Source organism: Myiozetetes cayanensis, unplaced genomic scaffold (genome assembly GCF_022539395.1).
Source record: "Myiozetetes cayanensis isolate MyiCay16 unplaced genomic scaffold, myiCay2020 scf21, whole genome shotgun sequence".
In the NCBI taxonomy this organism is placed as follows: Eukaryota; Metazoa; Chordata; class Aves; order Passeriformes; family Tyrannidae; genus Myiozetetes; species Myiozetetes cayanensis.
The window spans coordinates 12335816-12355114 of record NW_026087423.1 but is presented as its reverse complement, the minus strand read 5'-3'; positions in this window follow the sequence as shown (position 1 = coordinate 12355114).

Below are 19299 nucleotides of genomic sequence, written 5' to 3'. Positions count from 1 at the left end.
TTTCTGTAACTTTGGGTCTTTCATACTTCAGTTTGATTTTAGGTATTGGGCAGCGTTCCGAGGTCTTTGGCATGGATCTTGTATGGCCATTTCCTAAATAACTGTCTGCTCCTCAGGCTGTTTGTGACTGCTGGGGGCTTGTGCTTGGGGTATTTCTTTGCAGGACTGTCCTCTGAAGCAAGGACTGCACAGAGCATTCAGCACCTACTGCATAGGGGAACACCTCACTGTCTGCTGATGATTTGCCTGACCCACTCCTCTGCTTTGTCCAAAAGCTGTTGATTCTCCTCTTGGGACCTAATTCAAAGCAGGTATCAGGAAATTCTGCTCTGCTGTGGTAGAGCATACCCTTTGGACTACAGAGTTTGGGTGTTGTTTTGTTTGTGAGCTGGTCCTCGAATGCTCTTAGAAGACAACATAATATAATACAAATACGTGCAAACACATTCGCCTCACCTCCACTCACATAAAACCTGTTGTGTTCAGCTTTCTCTTACATAACCCACCTGACTCCAAGAACAAATGTCCCTAATTTCTCCTGGATGATAGGCTTTGTGGAGATTTAAAGGGCAATTTCTCTCTCTCTTTTTCTTGGCTCTCACGAAGTATTACAATAAGGAACTGCAGTGACAGACAATACTTAACGGCGTGGTTTAGAAGTGATTCATCTGCGAAACGCAGCGTCGCATATTTTACCGTACTTTAGCCAGTCGAAGCTGTGCCTCCTAGCCCAGCTCTGCCATGCTGCATGGGAAATCACACTTACAGGAATCCCAGGCACAGAGCTGAAAATAAGTTACCCTCTGCACAAGAGTTAATGCGGTAGATTTGTACTTAGACATGTGTTTGTAAAATATTTAGGCTGCACGGAAAGGGCGTCTGCAGGAAGACAGGATTGCAGGAGCTCAGCAGGGCAGCACAGAGCTGTCATATTTTAGGGTTAAAGTGCAATCGTTAGGCTTTGGTGGCTGACACTGCAGAGATGGAGGAAGGGAGCTCTGTCAAAGGCTCAGTGGGGCAGGAGAGAAGCAGGAACACACCCCGAGTCTTGCATCTGCTGCCCCAGCTGCAAGGTGGCCCCAACTTGGAGGACAGTTTTTCCTCTTGTAGCGTCGTCTCATGGCAGGAGAAGAGAGCTCTGGGAAGTGCCTTCCTGTGGCACCTGCTTTGTGCCTGCTGCTACCCTGGCAGAACAGGCACAGCTGATCAGGGGATGCTCTTCTCAGCTTTATAGCACTAACTCATCATTCCAAGGCTTTCCAAAGGCACACAGTGCTTTTACAAGCTCTTCAGCACACCTGGGCAGTGCCTCTTGGCACAAAGCAGTTCAGTCTCTAGTGCAACAGCTTTCAGGAAAGCAGAAAATCAGGGTTTTGGTCCTTATTGCACAGGGGCTGACTTAGTCCTGCAGAGAGAAACACACACCTCTGCACTGTGACTGCAAAGCCACACTTGAATCTTCTGGAGTCTTGAGTCTTACTTACCTATTTGCACAGTGATAGTAGTTTTCCAGCCAAAACAAAAGGAAGACATGTTCAGGTGCTACAGTACGAGGGAAAGGATTGGAAATTTTTGATTTCTGATGCCTACAGTCCTAAATCACACCCAGTCTAAATTAGCTCCAATTCACTGAAGTGCTTTAGCAGCCTTCCACCGACTTCACTGAGCTCTAAGCAGATGTTTAAACTTGAGTGCATGCCGGAGTTTTGCTGAATCATACAGCAAATAAAATATGCAGAGCTGGTCTTTAATGTAACATACTGATTCATGTGAAAACTACACATTTCCCGCAAAGCCTACTTGGAGTTAATTAATGAGCATTAAGGACTCGCATTTTCTTCTAGCGAAGAAGGGCCCCGAGGGATCACAGCAATTTGTGTTCATACCCTGAACGATACCAGCACAATCTTCCCATGAAGACAAAGCCCCGAGCGCTCCCTGTGCGATAACCAAGCACTTACACTTGATGGATGGGTTTTAGCTGCCTCTGACACCCCGCGGGTCAGGCGGGAGGACTCGGCCTCTGACCCGTCCCTTTCATCCCCTCTGGCTGGAAGCGTGCCCACTGCATCGCTGATTTTGGGGGGGACGAGGGCAATGCGTGCCCTGGGAAAGCCAGGAGGGGACAGGAGGGGAGGGGATGCCTTCTGGAACGTGAGTTCCCAACAGTTTCCTTGTTTGCACCAACCCCGCTTGCTGCTGTCCCAGCCACGCCCGACAAAAGGGGCCCATGATCCGTGTCCACGGGACACGCCGACCACAGGAAACCCTGGCTACTGATTGATTTTGGCAGCAGAGCCAGAGGAATCAGAGCAGTTGGGTGTGACAGAGGGAGGCAGACTGAGTGCCACTGGAGGCAGGGCAAAAGCATCCCAGGGCCTGGCTTAGGTGGGTCTAGAGCAGCCCCTGCTGCAGGAAGGACGGGGGCACTCCTTCGGGACAGAAAGACACACGTTCCCCAAGGAGCAGGGCTGGAGCTGAGTGCTGCAGTGCAATTTTCTTGATTACCACTTCGGTGTCCCAGCTTTTGTTCGCTTGGCAGCCAAGGCTTTGAAGAAATGAAGCTTGGCAGCTTGTGAGCTGTGCAGCTCGGTGCTTTCAAGGAAGTCAGACAGAGCACCAGGCTGGAGAGACTGCCTCCATCAGCAGGACTGATCCCCTGTGGCCCAGGCAGCCACCCCTACAGATTGATCAAGCTCCATCTTAAACCTGCATGTGTTGGCTGAGGGTTTTTTTGTCCTTGATTTTTACCCCCCCACTACTGCTCTCCCAGGCCTGCTCCAGAAGCTCACTCTGCTGGTGAGAAACTGTTTAATTTCCACTCAGACTTATGTCAACATTGCCTGGTAGCTATTTCCCTTCTTTCTATTTATCCTCCTAGAAATCATTGCTCAGCCCCATTCCCATCCCTGTGTGGTCTTCCTTCAGCTGGAAAAGCAGGGGAAAGGGAGGAGGTTGTTATGGGAAACACTGGAGCAATAAAATCAGCGTGGAAGATGTTTAGGAGGAGTGAGCCCAGCAAGGACACACACTTGGGATGCTGGTGGCAAGCAGGACTAGGGGAGAGGGTTGTCTGAGGGAAAGGAGTTTGTCCTCACTGGGTGAGGCCTCCTTATGCTTGGTCTCCAACCAAGTGCTTCTGCAAAGGAGCTGAGGATGCTCCACGTGTCTGCAGTTCTGAGGGAGGAGCAGTAAGACAAGATTGGTCAGGAGGAGAGTTACTAAGATATTTCATGAGGGTCCAGCACTTGAGCTGGACTTGAAACACAGAAATTTGTTCAGCAGTTGTCAACTATTTGGCCTGAGGAGTGGCACATTTCACCCTCTTTGTCCCCACCTGTGAAAAACAGGGTAATAATAGCCAGTCACCTCTCCCCAGGGTACTGGGGAGGGTCAACGCCTGTAAAGGGTGTGGACCATTTAAAGCAATAAAGAAATGCAAAGTATCATTATTATTAACCTTCCTGTGCCTCGGTTCCCCATTTGTGAACTCTCACCTGGTACATTTTGACCATGGTTTGCTCATGGAGCTCTACCCAAGGAGGTCTCAGCTGGAGATGAGCTTTCCAGCTGCTGCCAAGTGCAAACATGGCCCACCTGCCAAGGACCCTGGGAAGTGCTGAGAAGCCAAAGTTTTGATGTTTTGGAGGGTTTAATCTTATTTATTAAACAGACTGTTATTCATGTTGTGTGTTCACATCATCATTGCAGAAGAAAACAAAGCTACTGACCCACTGGGTGCAGACACATCAGTGTGTATGTACCCAGTGTGTCTGCACCCCTTGGGTGACAGGAGGCTGGTGTCCCCTGATGTCTTCTCTGCTCGTGGGGCTTCCCTGTCACCTGCCTTGACAAGTCCAACCCTTCTTGTTTTGTTTTGGGTGTTTTCTTTTTTTGAGATTTACACTTTCTGGTGTCCAGTTTAGGGCCTTTGCCCTTTTGCTTTAAGCCTGTTCACGGTGTAACTGTTGACATCTGAAGTGAGTTCCAAGGCAGAGCTGCAAGTGGTCTTGTAAACAGTTGGAATTAAGGAGTGCAGAGTGCAAACACAAACCACAGCAGCAGCCTGTAGGAGTTTCACTGCTGTATCAGCTTCAGCGTGGAGGAGCCCTTAGGGCTGTATCAGTGCTTACAAGGCTTGTTGCTGGTTTCACCTCCTCCCTCCCCTCTTCTGAAAAGGACAAAAAAGAAAATTATCTGGGAAAACTTCCCCTGAGGGAAAGCCAAGGAGCTGGTAGTCGTGAGAAATGCCGTGTTCCTGTTTGGAAGTGCCTTGCAGGGCAGTTGTGCCACAGAGGTGGGACAGAGCTCATTCATTCCCCTCCCACAACAGGATTCCCAGGCCAAGAATGTGGACACTGAGCTTTGACCATCTCCCCGGGGTGGGAAGTGGAGCAAGCTCAAAGAAGTCAAGCCATGGGAGGAGATTGCCAGGGATGGATCTGCTGGCCTCAAAATCCCAGAGGGGAGTTTGTGGCAGAGATTACCTGTGCTAGGAATTAACTGCACGCTGCTTTAATTCCCATTAAAATAACCCAAGTCCATCAGTTTGTTTTGCCTGATGTGGATCATTTGATGGTTTAGTTTGTGCTATTAAACACCACCTGGAAAGGGGTCTGGTGAAATTTGCCTGCAACAAGAACGAAGCAGATCCCAAACAGCTGCTGAACCTCTGCCAGCTCCTAAGGAGAGCCCACACCCTCTGCCTGTCAGCTGCAAGCAATGGTCTTGTCACCTGGGTGGTCTCTCCTGCTGCAAGGTGTCCCAGAACAGGCATCACTTTTCCATTTAAAAGGAAGTCCTCAAGCAGCTGGGGCTCTTCCTGTGTTCTAGTTTTGTGCTCAGGTCCTGGGTGATGTTTCTTGCTAAGCGTGGGCTCACAGGGCTGTGTCTACAAGCACGTGCCTCCAGTGTGGCTGGGAGCACAGCCAAAGGGCTGGAGGACACCACAGGAGTGCAAACTATGTGGTAAGAATGGGAAAGATAACAACAGGATTTCTGGGGCTGCCTGAGCTGCAGGAACTGGGAATGCTCCTGTGCTGGGAGAACTCTTTGCTATTTGCAGTTCTCTTGTGAGTCCTAGTTTTCCTGGGACCACGATACATTCCTACTTTGAACCAGATCAAAATGTGACACTGATTTTGAGTCTTCACAAGGATTGATTTTTTTTGTTCTGTTATTGCTGAATTCTTTTTATTTTTGCAGTGCCCTTCTATTATTTGTCTTCTCTTTATTTTCCAGCTGGTTCCTTTATGCAGTTCAAGAAAAATTACTTGGAATGTTAATGGAGTTCACCCATTTCTGCAGTGACACATCCCATCCTTCAGGACAGCAGAGGTGAAGCTCCTCTTTCAGCACAGAATCTGCATAACCACCTCCAAGCTACTGGGTCAGAAGCATAAGAAATGCCAGGCAAAGGGGGCAGCTTCATGAGATACAAACCCACAGACAGAAAGCTGAGTAACACCCCAGGTTTGTAGCTAGATGCTGATTTGCATGTCTGCTTTGGGCTGCTGGAAGGAGCTGCAGCTTTGCTTCTGCACAGTTCTTAAAAATGCAGTGTTACTGACTCTGCAGTTGGCTCAAAGTGTGGGGAAAGGGTTTGTGGGTTTCGAGTCTGGACGCTTATGTGGCTCATCTGAAGCCTGACTGCTCCTTACAGTAAAATGAGCCCTCTGTCTGGTGAGCTGTGTGTCACTTCAGTTCCTCCAGATACCTCCCTGCTGTCAGAATCCAGCACAGTTGTTTTTCCTGACCTTGGTTTGTTTGTCAAGTGAAGCATCATACTTTGCCTGGAGTCAGGATGAAACTCTTGAAACCCAATAGTTTACGTGCTGCTTCTTCTGGAAGCTCAATTTACTTGGGATGAGTTATTCTGAAGTAATATTTTTCTTTCCTGTTTATTTTCTCTGACAGATCTTCTGCTTCCCCCGTGCCCTGTCACATTAAACCATTTATGCACAAAGTAAAGCAGTTTGGGTTTGCCCTCGTGGCTTTTACCTTATTCCTATCATGATTCTGCCAGCAAGGGCTTCAGCAGGAAGAAATTTTAAGCTAGCCACTGCACTTCAGTGCAGAGTTGTAAGCGAAATCACATCTGCATTTTAGGTTAGGGGTTGGATATATGAGTGCTGAAAGCTCTCTGAGTTTCATCTCGTGAAATGCTGCAGTGTCCACAGCAAGCTGCAAGCTCTGCAGGGCTGTGTCCTTCCCCAGAGGCTCACAAGGGTGGTGTCTGCCCTGACAAAAACACAAGATGCACCCAGCCAGAGAAGGAAAGCAAACCTTGAAATCCAGCCAGCTTGTGGCTGAGGCTGCCCCCTCTTTCTTTCTTCCTTGGGCTCACAGAAACATTTATTTCTTACTTTGAAGCATTCTCTGAACAATGGTTTCCCTTCACTTTCACAGAAATGACTGGAACACAAGGCTTCCTTCACATTGTTTGGTTTGGTTGGTTTTTTTTCTGGACTGCCATATCTAAATGTCTCTTCAATCTATTATATCTCGATACTTAAGCAAAACATTACTCATGGGACTTTTTTTTTTTTTTTTTTTTGCCTTGAAGGCAGTCCCTGTTACTTCACGGCATGGAAACCAAGTGGGAAAGCAATCTATGCAAATTACTTGTGCTTTTCTGGTTGAATCACGCTCCCTGCACTCATGGTAATGAGTCACTTGGCATAAAGTGGACTGTTACTATGAATGGAGAGAGCACATCAGGGCTCTACTTCTCAAGAATTATTTCCACTTGCTGAATCTCGTTTTGGCCTGGAACCACAAGGGGTGAGACTCTGCTGTCAACTTCTCTGTGCTTGAGGGGCTGTATTACTCGGATTTTCACTGGTTAACTCTGGGGCTGAGGGTGATGGCTCATGGGCCATCAAAGCTGTCTCATGCAGTTCCCAAATACTGGCCACGTACTCTTTTTCCTGTAGTAATACTGAGACTAAACCAAGAACCTCAGTGAAGAGGAAGGCAGAAGTGAGCCCCATCCCATATGTGGTGTCTGAGAAGCTGACTGCTCAGAATGCAGCCTGTCTGGCTGAGGGACTGATCCCTGCCAAGTCAGCTGCCATCTATCTCAAAACTGGGCCTGTTTGTATCAGACCTCGAGCAGAGCAACCCAAATCAAATTATCGCTCTGGAAAACCTTTTTTCTTGTTTGTTTTTTTTTTTCCTATATAGTAATTAACCCAATGACCAGATGGTGAGGTCTGGTGCTTCAGACTAAAAGCAGGGGTGCCAGAGAGCTTGGATTTCCTGCTCTCAGCTTCATAAGCACTACAGCAAAAGCAACTCCCATGGGCACGACATGTTACGCCTCCCCTGACCTTACACGGGCTTACATGGCTTTTCCTTCACTGGAATACATAATTCTTATTTATTTATTGTAATGGAAACAGACAACTGACACTGAAGTATTATGACACTGCTGATTGATAGCTGAATGACAAGCTGCAATGTCACTTTCTTAAGAGAACAACTACCCTGAATTACAAGGGTAGTGAATTGAAACACATCCTTTAGAAAGATGCCTAATCCCATTTTTAAAGCTCTGAGTGATGGTGAGCCCACTGTCTTGTCAAGTAAGGTCTTTAATTGCCCTTACTGCTAGGATAGCACATCTTATATCAAGTTTGGGGTTTAATCTAATGGCATTGACTCGCCTTGTGACCTTGGATGAGCAGGGATGGATCAGTTGTTTAAGGCTAAATTGATCTTGGAATTTATGTAGTAATACACCCACTCTGGAGAGCCTCCAGTGTTGTTTTGAGCAGACGAACCCTGGATGGAGTTTCAAGTTCAGTTGGTAGTTTTTGCGTGTGGTTTGTGGGTATCACTTTCCATTGCCACGAGCCTGGGCTCTAAGCTTTGTCAAGCAGGTGGCCTGGGCTCGGTCTGTGCAGTGGCTGGTCAGGCCTGTGTCCCCTTCCTGTGGCAATATTGCTTCCTGAGCTTTAGGAGGAGCAGTGTGGACAAACCCCTGTGTGCTTCTGAAGCTGCAATGCCACGGTGTAAGTGAACACCTGGAAACACCACGGAGAACAAATGCCACAGTCATGGTTTCACTGGTTAGAATACCCAGTGAGAAGAAATAAGAACAGCCTGAGTGACAGCCCAGGTGAACCATTGCACACCTGTCATCAGAGCAGCATTTAACTAATTAGGAGATAAATGACGATGCCATTATGGGTGTATTGAGACCGCTGAAAAATGTTCCAATGTTGATAGAAATCACATAAAATAACAGTCACTGAAATAGTTTGTCAGGACTACGCTGCTTTCAACACATTACTTAACATAGAGGAGCCCCTAAGCTTTAAAGGAGCATCTCTCTACCCTGATCTAGACAAATTACTTTTGTACCTTGATCTAAACAAACTCTGATCTCTTTGCTGCCATTGAACTCACCTTGTCTGAAACCTAATCTGACTACTTTATTCTACCTCTGCACTGGGAATTCACTCTATCATTAGCATTTCAATCTATTTAATTCACTGAGGGTCGCAGAGCAATGTAACCGAATCCATGCTAAGCTACTGCTGGCAATTTAGCTGTCAGACAGTCTCACCTTCTATTTTTAGTTGCACTCAAATTCCTTGCTTGGGGAGGGGGATGCCCACTGAATTTCTGGATTAGCATCCCCCTGACCCCTCTATTGTGTCACTGTCAGTCAGGTTTGGGTCCTGTTTACATTGCTCTGTTGTACTAATTACAGCTTGTCTGAGGTAGGGACGGTGTTCTTGGATGCTTTGTTGACAAGTTGGTAGCTCTGGGATTAAGCCCTTGTGTTTCAAGCTGAGAAGTCTGTGTTAGTGCAGCAAAGAAAGTCTTTGGTGAGTGAGTCAACACCTCCCTAATTCTTTAGGCTGGATGTTCAGTCTCCTCCTTGGCTCTCCATAAGGTGCTCTATAGTGCCACATCCCTGTGCTTGGGCAGGGCAGGAATAGCATTGCCCAGGTTCACACCTTCAGAGGAAGGGGGTTAGGACAAGTCATGCAGCTGTAGCATTTCTTTTCTAAAGAATTATTTCAAGCAGCTGCACTCCCTGGCCTTCTCTGTCTTTCAGTTCTTTTCCCTTGCACAGATTCCCCTACATCTTATTTTTATACTTATTTTCTCCTGGCACAGCACTCTCCCCCAACTCTACAGTCTAATGACCTTCTTAGCAAGTACATATGCTATGGTGTATATTTAGTTTTGAGCCAGCTGATGGCTCTTCTTAGGTGCAATTTAGGGCAGGAAGCAATTTGTTCCTGTTAACAGGGCTGTGTACACATGCATGCTCTGCCTGTGTTAGTTACCCTTTGGCTCCTTGTTGAACTTGCTTTAGCTCTGTATCCCAGTTGCCTTGAAGTGTAATTCAAAACTTAGGCAATATATGTGTGTATTAAGCTTTAAGGAAGCATCTCTCTATCGTGATCCAGACAAATTACTTTGGTATCTTGATCCTAACACACTGATCTCTTTGCTGTCAATCCAATATACAATATATGTGTACACAGGCAGAAAGCACGCTTTGTTGGGAGAAAAACAGGCAGGCTGGGCATTTATGCTATAAAATTCATCAGTAAGTTTAATAAATTATATTCTCTCACTGATTAGGGCTGTTGCACTTTGGAGATCAGGTTTCTTTACCTTTTCCAACATAAGCTTGGTGTGAACTGGTCTGAGCTCAATAGATTGAGCTTTATGAGCAAGTGAGAGATTGCAGCCTTTTGGGGTCAGTGCAGGAAGGTGGTAGCATGTAACAGAATATTTGACTATGAAGTCAGAGCCTTGGCTTCACTAGCTCTATTGCTGATCTGTCCTGTGACTTTGTGGTCACTTCTCTTATCTTCTTCAGGCTTCAGCTCCCATCCAGCTGTCGATCCTGGGGCTGTTTGCTGTGATGGACACTCAGTGCATGCACCAGTGAGCCCTGCTCCGAGCTGGGCTGCTCCAGGCAGGCTGAGCAGGCTGTTGCTTGACTGTCCTGCTCCCTCTGATCCCAGCTCTACCTGCCACCAAGTAAATATTTCCCTGTGCAAAGGTGAGTAAAGAGCTGTGGCTGCTCCCTGTGAGGGTCATTGCTGGGGATGAGACCGGAATATTCATCGGGAGCCTCAGTAATATCCAATTCAGATTCCTGATGAATACATCCTGGCTTTGGGCACATACCTCCTGTTAATACTAATGGGAATGTCACACATGAATGCTGGAGAATATTGCCCATTATTTTTGGTCTCAGAGCTCTGAGCTGAGAGATTCCTTGAGAAAAATGGCCATTTGCTGTATGTTGCAGGCTGCAATTCATTATATACAGTGCATGGTGACTGTTATTTACCTTACAGAACTGTAATGTGATAAGGAGTCTGTGTAAGCCACTTAATGGTCTGTCTACCTTAAAGAAAATGTGTACCTGATCAGCCTCTGATTTATGCCACTTTCACCCCAGTGCAACTCCATTGGCTCCACTGGTGTTATCCCTGATTTATGCTAGTCTTAGTCGGACTTCATGAGTTTATGTACTTTATATGACTCATGTACACGAGGAGAAAGCAGTCTAATAAAATACCTGGCTGTGCACCGTAGCTGCAGGTTCTTTGCAGAAGTGTTAACAGGGGTGCTACAAACCCACGTTCTGCTCCTCTGCAGTGCCCATATATTTCAAGGGGTTACATCCCATATCTGTGGAGATGTAACTTAATGCTCTCATACTTGACTAATGTGCTGCCTCACTGGCACAGTGCAGTGCTGGAGCTAGGCAGCAGGCAGGATAGACCTGTAGAATGAGAATAAGAACTTGAAACTTGACTGTGGTAATTGGGGAGATTTTTTTTTTTCACTTGGTAGATCGAGTTCCTTGCCTAGAAACAAAGAACTTCCCACAGATTATGTCCCTTCACTCTGAAAACAACTGTTCTTATCTTGATCATCTGGCTGCATCAGCACTTATCTTCTGGCTTTGGGGTAGGAAAACAGTCATTTTATGATGTTTATATTGCAGTAACAGCCAGGACACTGTAGTCTTAGATGGAGGACTCCTTGTTCTAAAAAAATGTGTAAATAGACCAGGAAACTGCTCTCTGTCTCAGTGACCTTGTACTCTTGTTAATGAGGGCTCCTCTGATCACCATGGCAGCTTTCATCACCTGGCCTTGTCTGCAAGGGAAGGGTCATTCCTCAAACCTCTGGAGCTGGAGCATCAGCCTGAGCTCTGGTGAAGTTGTTGGAGCAACATCCATTACCACTACTGGATTCCAGCTCAGCTCACCTTCTCTGGTACACCTGGCTGCTGAGGGTCAGAGTTGACACCTGAGACAACTCTGTCTTTGATCCTTGTTTCCTTCTCTGCCTTTCCTTCTAATCTTTGCCTGCTTTCCTCCTAAGCTCTCTGGCACATTTCATCTAATGACTGAGTGACAGGCACACTCAGGTGTCAGGTGTAAAACAGAGGCTGGGTGAAGTTCTCAGGGAAAATGTTGAGAACCCTTTGCAATTTGTTCTGTGCTGAAGGGACACCATGATACATACTTAAGCCCCAGAAAGGTGCATTTGGGAGATACTAGTAATCCTAAACTAGTATCCCAGTCTGCACAGGTTTGTGGACAGCCTTTGCTGAGTAGTGTGATGGTAAACTGAGAAACCTTCAAGTTTTGTTGCAGTGTTTCACCAACTCCATTAGCTTGTTCCATTAAAAAAGAAAATTAAAGCTGCTAAGTTCTTAAAATGGAAAGTGCATCTTTCTTGGCATGGTAAAACAGCAAGCTGAAGGCTTGCTCTGCCTGTACATAACTGTAATTTATGTTTCTGCTCTCGTAAAGGGTCTGCTCGCCCTGATGCATGTGCCTAAGTCCCATTAACATTAATAGGAGCTGAACCCAAGCAGGGAGGTTTAGATAAAATATTAAGAGAAATTTCTTCACTGAAGGGGTTGTCAAACTTTGGAACAGGCTGCCCAGGGACACGGTGGAGTCACCATCCCTGGAGGGATTTAAAAGATGTGTAGATGTGGTGCTAGAGGACAAGGCTTAGTGATGGGCTTGGCAATGGGTCAGACCCGATGATTAAAGGTCTTTTCTAACCTAAATGATTCTATGATTAGCTGACACTAAATTCCCTAACCGATGCCTTGAGTTCTAAAGCCAAGACTGGGGCTCTGCCTCTGCAGCAGATCAGTGCCTCACCACCCAGAGCTGCTCCACTCCTCTCTGGCCACACAGCAGCCAGAGAAGCCTTTTTCCAGGGCTGGAGGGCACTGCAGTCATCCTCCTGTTCCTCAGGCTGAGGGCTGTGCACAGGGCTGGCTGGTGGGAGGTGTGCAGCTTCCTCGGAAAAGCAGCGCAGGAAGGAGACTCATCTGCAAGGGATGTTTTCTGCTTAACTCACACTGTAATGAGCTCAAGTCCCCGGGTGGAAAAAAGAGGGGTGACAGGAGGAGATGGGGAGACGGGAGGGCAACAACTTGTTTCAGGCAACAAATCAGTTGCTAACTCTGATCCAAAGCCATTTGCATAGCTGATGTTGGCCCACGGTGTGTTGGAAATACAAGGCATTCTGTAGACAGCTGCCCAAGGGAATGCTAATTAGCTGGCAGGCAATTAATAATTAATCAGACTTTTGTTCATTGTGAAGAGACAGTGTTTTCTTTGGCAGCTTTATAATGTTCTGGGTTTGCCTTGCTTTTCTTTCACAGGCTGATATGATCGTGCTGGAACTGGGCTCTGTGGTGACATGCTCCTCCCTCCCTCTGGCATCCAGCTCGCCCTGTCCACATGTGCAGCCCAGGCCACGACCCCAGCCTTGGCTGGGCTCTGACGGCCCATTTAACAGTCAAAGGCTGGAAAGGGAGTTGCTGCTGTGCTATTTTTAACCAGCTGGACAGTTTAATAATTCAGAGGCAGACACACACACACAGTGGTCTGGGCTGTGCCTGGGATCTGAGAGGGGAGAAGAGCATTGCATCGCCCCTGCTAGGCTTGCTTGACCTTATCAAGCATGGGTTCCCAGGCTCTTTAACACCAACACAAAACAAAAACCAAGCTTCCAGAAGTGAAATCCCTGCCCCACTGACGTCAATGGGACTCCTGGCTCTGACTGCAATGGAGCCTGGATCACACTTAGCTGCAAGGCACGAACTATTCAGCATTTCCTTGCTTTCTAATGCCTTTCATAACTCTTTTTCCATTATAAAAAAAACCTGTTATGGTGAATAGAGTCCACAACAGGGAGTGTCAAAATTTCTGGGGAAGAAGGGGGATTAATTTCAAGACATCTCTTTAGGGGATGCCACATGTATGGCTACTCCCCTTGATTTTGGACTAAGAAGAGAGATTCACAGAAAAACAGTTCCTCCTGTCTCTCCAGCCTGACCCTCTCCCCAGCTGTCCTGTGGAGTGACACATAACTCAATGAAAAGCTGTCCCTCTCAGGGATGCCAGGGAGAGCACAAGTCCTGCCAGCAAACCTGCTCCTCTCTCCACTGGGCCATAGGACCTGCCAGGAGCCTCCTCCAGTGCAGGCTTCCCACAAGGTCCCAGCCTCCTTTGGGCATCCCCCTGCTCTGGCATGGGGTCTTCCACAGGCCACAGGTGAGTACCTGCTCCATCGTGGACCTTTTTGGGCTGCATGTGAACAGCCTGCCTCACCATGGGCTTCCCCACGGGCTGCAGGGGAATCTCTGCTCTGGTTCCTGGAGCACTTCCTCCTCCTTTTCCACTGACCTTGGTGTCTGCAGGGTTGTTTTGCTCACATGTTCTCACTCCTTCCTCCAGCTGCAGTCGCACAGGCATTTCCACCCCCCACACCTTCTCAAATCTGTTATCCCAGAAGCACAGCCACCACTGCTGATGGGCTTGGCCTTGGCCAGCGGTGGGTCTGGCTTGGAGCTGGCTGGCACTGCGTGTCAATACACTTGTCCCTCAAAGAAAAGGCACAAACTCAGTCTTTAGGCATGAGGGAATCCACAGAGGAGCTCAACTTTGAAAGACGAATGCACAGCAAGCCAGGCTTCACTGATCCTGCTGTTAATAGGGCTGCTTGTTTCCTTTGATTCCTGTGTGTTAGCTCAGCTGTGTTTTGGGACTGAACAAGATCTTTCCACTAGTTCAGTTTCAAACACGTGGTAAATGACTCTGTGCCTGAAGCACCCGAGGTTCCCGGGTGGTCTCTGTGCAGAGACCAGAGTTGTTTCTGCAGCCGAGATCAGGCAAAACACAGCTCCTTGTTCAGCACAACCAGAGCCCACTGTGTTGTCAGAACCCAGCTGATGTGAGGAGGAGGAGGAGGAGGAGGTTGTGAGTCCCTGGCACATGCCGGGGTTTGAGGTTCTCCCCGTGCCTCCATGACCCAAATCGTGACATTTACTAACAGAGGCGTGTGAAGCCTTGCTGCAAGAATGTGGCTTGTGATGATCCTCAGTGGCTTCAATGACTCATTTGTGGCCAGGGTGACTCAGGCAGAGCAGGCTGGCAGCCAGCAGCTGGGCAGAGGAGCCCGCTGGAGGCAGGGGCCTGACAGCACACACAGGCAGCGTGTGCTGGGAGCAGGGCATTTTTCAAAGGCCAGCTGTAACCCCTGCGAGGCCTGCACAGCTCTGAAAGCCCCTTAGCAGAATGCCAGTACAGAGGAGGGATTTGGCCTCAGAGTGGTATTTTTCTAGCCAAAAGTATAGCCAAGTGGGTGGGAAAGGCTGGACATCCAGAGTTCACATTTGCAAGTGGAACTGATAGTGCACTTGAAAAATGCAACTCTAGGCTTACCCAATCCCACTTTTTCTACAACCTTATGATGATGCCTGTCCACCCTTCCCCCTGAGCTGCAAGACATTCTCTTGGGAGGCAAAAGCCCTGTGCATTTGAAAGTGCAGGCAAAATAGGATGCTACGCCCTGCACAGTGCAGAAGTTCAGTTCTCAGATAATACAGAATTGGGATGTCTTATCTAATGCTGCTGGCAGGCTCTCCTGAGAGTCCACACAGCAAAATTCACCTGCTTAGTATGGTGAATTTAAATCGCCAGAGCCACACTGGCAAAACTCCCCTGTGCACAACCTCGTTCTGGGCTAAAGTCCTTGAGTAATTATTCTGTAATAAAGTCACTTAAATTTTAGAATAGAGTGTCCATGTGGAGAAGTTATGCAGGCACAGCTATAACAGGATAATTATTTTGTTATAGCTATGCCAGTCAATTTCTCAAGGCATCAGTCACATGGGAAAGTTGAAATGATGTATTTTTTACAGTCTCCAGCAATTCTTTATTTTTTAATGTCCATTAGTGCTTGACTAATGCTGAATGATAATGGAAATTCTCCAGGACAAAGACAGTTTCCTCGTGGTTATCAAAGGAATTTGGATCTATCCTGTTACAACTAATAGGTAATGAATTGCCAGTGATTGGGGGTTTAAAGCTGAATTGACTGGGAATTATGAAGATGCTGTTTACTAAATTCAACTGAAACAGCTGAAATTTGTAAGAAAACAGAAATTTGTTAAGTCCTTATTTATGTGTTAAAAATCCTCGAGATTTTTTAAGAGTACATACATGACCAGATTAAGATACAAAATTTTCTTATTCCCACACAGTATTGGAAGTTTGATATTTCAACGTAGGACTTCATGACTAATCACACCAATTTTGGGGGTGTCTGAAACAGTTAAGTTCCTGAGAAAGTTGTTGCAAGGTATATGTGTTATGATTCATTATTAATTGTGGTGCAAGTAGTCCTTTAGGATAAAGCTGCACCTGTCAAAGGACAGTGGCATATATGAGATTTCTCTGGAGATACACCAGAGCTAGCTTGAGTCTGGGGATTAAAGCACAGTAAGAATTAGGAGCCTGGCTCCCCTCAGAGCTGTCTCTTGAAATGCTAGATGTTGCAGTCATATTTGAATCCAAACTGAAGAGTTACCAGAACAGGGAAGGCCAAAAATCTCAGTGCACATGAACGCACCGTGTGGTTCCTGCACGCCAGGCTGGGCACAGAGCGAGCTGCCTGGGAGGCTGAGGCTTCTGCAGAAGGAAGCAGACCTGATACATGCTTAATAGAAAGCATGAATCAAAATGAAACCTGCCTATGGCTATCAGCTGTCTTGTGAGCAAAGTGTTCCTTAATTACATGTATAACATCTCCCTTCTTGGAAGAAGGGCTGGGTTTGAGGTAGAGGATGCCAATATCCAAGTGGAGGTGCCAGCTGGGATGTACACAAGGGCAGGAGCAGAGTGTGGCCTGTAGGGTCAGAGCTGTGTGCACATTGGGGTGGATGGACGGCTTCTTGAACCCATCAGTGTCTCCCTGGGCACATCCTGTCATGCACCAAGGATGTTCTTTGTCAGCCTCTCCCAGTATCACTGTGCTGGAAGGAAAGATGCTGTCCTAGCTCAGCACTTCTTCTTGTCCCACAAGCCCTATAGATCAAATAGGGTAAACCATCCATTTTTGATATCAGTTTATTTACCTCCATATGCTCACCTCTTTGGTTCTTTATCTGAATTTGGGGTTTTTATGCTGGAGAGGGAGACCCATTTTGCAATGGACACAAGGACAGAAAAAAGGACATATTTTTCCAGGGTTGCAATGCCAAGGCTTAATCATGTTTCAGAATAACTGGAGTTATAAACTGATGGGGCATTTAAAACGTTATCTAGTTCCAAACATCAAGTGTTCAAATTCTGCCTTAAGGGGACATTAGCTCATTATCAAATCACAATGAGATTCTTATAACTTTATTTTAATAAACAGTTTTCATAAATGTTAACATTTTAATGGATGATTACATTCATATTTAGCTAGCAGATGCATTCACGTTGATTGATGTTATTTCCACGAGTACCAGAGGAATTAAATAATGATTTGTCACTTAGGGTAAAAAGCTGCTCAAACATCTTTTAAATAAACAGCGTTATTTGCGGTGTTCCATCAGCCGGCGATGCCGGCTCGGCCGTGGGTGTGGATGGCGGGGACCACACCGCGCTTTCCCTGCCCCGACAGAGACCCCTCACCAAAACACGCTGCACCAAAACACCCCGCACTGCGGGGACAGCGGCGAGCAGGGGACACTCCTCTCGCTATGTGAGCCTTCCCCGGCCCTGGGCACAGCGCGGGTGGGAAACAGCCGGGAGATGCCCGGGGGAGCATCCGCGCTGCCCCGGCGGGGCGGGCGGGGGGCGATGGCGGCCCGGCCCAGTGCGGTGCTCTGTCCCCCTCTGGTGGCCACCGGGCTCGCCGGCGGGGCCGGGGCTGCGATGCTGACCCCGCTCCGTCCCTGCCCCACAGCCCCCGCACCGGCTGCGTGGGGGGCTCCGACCCCGGGGCTGCCCCGCAATCGCCCCTCGGCATCCCCGCCTGTGGGACCCGCAGTGGGGGCGAGGAGTGCATGGCAAGCACCTGTGGCCCACAGCAGCTCTGGGGGGACCGAGGTGCCGGGCAGGCACACCTGTACCTACTCAGGAGCTGATTTGGGCTCAGCCGGGCAGGGCAGCGGGACTAAAAGCACGGCTTTCCCCGCGGCTGCCCCGAGGAGCATCTGCCGGGAGCGCCGCTGGCACGGAGCGGTCCGGAGCTCTGCCCGGGGTCGTTCCACGGGGCTGAACGCCTGCGGTGAGCCCGTCGTGATGGAGTTGGCGTTGTTGTGGAACTCCCTGAGAGGCACATTGTGATGGAATCGCGTGGAACCCGTGGCGAGGGAGCCGTGCTGTGACGAAGCCGCCGCAGCGCCTTGGGGATGCGGGTCCGTAGTAGCTGTGAGAGAGTTCCCTGGGGGTGAAGGACTGCGGGGACCCGTCGTGAGGAACTTCCACTGGGATGAAGAAGCCTGCAGAGCCCCACCAAGAGGTATGTGGCGCCCGGGCTGTGGAGGCCGAGGTTTTGCAGTGCTGTGGTGGTGGCTGGCGTGGTGGATGAAGAGCTGTACCGGAGATGTCCTCTCTTTTTAGGGTCGGTTATTTGTAGCTCGCTTTTGGATGGCTCGCCAGGAGAGCCTCTTGGACTTTTATCCTTCTATGATTCCTGATGATTGAGTTCTTTTAAAAGAGACCTGAAGCAAACCTTTGATGCCCTGCAGCCCTTTTGGACCTTGGTCGTTCCTGTGTGCCCGCAGGGAGATGAAAGGCTTTGTCTTTAAGAGGCACAATTAAGCAAGCCTGTTTTTCTCCTGCTTTCCAGAAGTAGTTACTGGGTTTGAGGCATCAGTTAGCTGATACAGCGTGACAGATGGATGCGATGTTTTTGTCTGTGACTAAACCTATAGAGGTTGCATAAATAACTTGGAGGTAAATCTTCTGATTTCATTGTGCGTTTACAGATAGGTGTGTATATACTTTAAAAAACCAAACAAACAAACAATGCAAAAATCTCCCTGGCGATCTGGTGATCCTCTGCCATAAACGGCTTGATAACCTTTCCCTTTTTATATCTGCGTCCTAATTTCCCTGAGTGGCTCTTGCTAGCAAAGCTGTGAGTTTAGCCTGCTGTCCATGAACTGAATGAGACTTTCTGGAAGGCAGCTTCGAGCTGATTCCAGCCTGTTGTCTGCAGAGGTCCAGGAGAGCTCTGAGTGCCAGCAGTGGTGTTTTTTGTCCCAGCCAGCGGCTGGCTCAGGGTGGGAGGGTGACTCATGGGGTGGCGTGTTCCTCTCCCTGGCTGGCAGAACCTGGTGTCTGGTATCCAGTTCTCTGGTGCAAAGAGCTCGTGTTTACTGATGGAGCTTGCTTAAGGTATTCCAATACCGCTCAAATGCCTCAAGTCAAAGATACAGCTTTGCATACACGGGAAGTACCCGGAGCTATTTGGCAAGTGCTGGTTACACCGTCCTGGTTAGCAACCCTGTCTGGGCAGCAGAAGGTTGCTTGGTATTGGGTTTTATTTCACCTAACTGTTGACCTGTGTATCTCGTGCGTGTAAGCATTGGGCTCCTGTCCTGTATTTCTCTGCACTCACACTTGCATCATGTCTGTTCCTGGTAACACACCGTGGCATTTCAGCTGCCTGCTGAACTGAGGCACTATAGGTAGTGGCTGGATGTGAAGCTGTGGGCTTCAGAGGATTGGTGTGTGCTTAGCAGTGGGCCAGCGGGAACCTTCCTGGATCAGCAGGAAATCCTGGGCTGCTGTTGTCTGCTGTAATGAGCCAAGGTACCTGCTGAGGCCCCTGCTGAAAGCAGCCTACCCTAAAGCACGGTTCAGCTGCAAAGTGCCCCTGGGAGCAACTGCAGACGTCCAGAATCACTGGAGCGGTTCTTAACCTACCCCAGATCTTATCTAATGCCGGCAGGCTACAACTGCTGTGTGGCAACTGCATTTCTGCAGAGGGAGGAGTGTC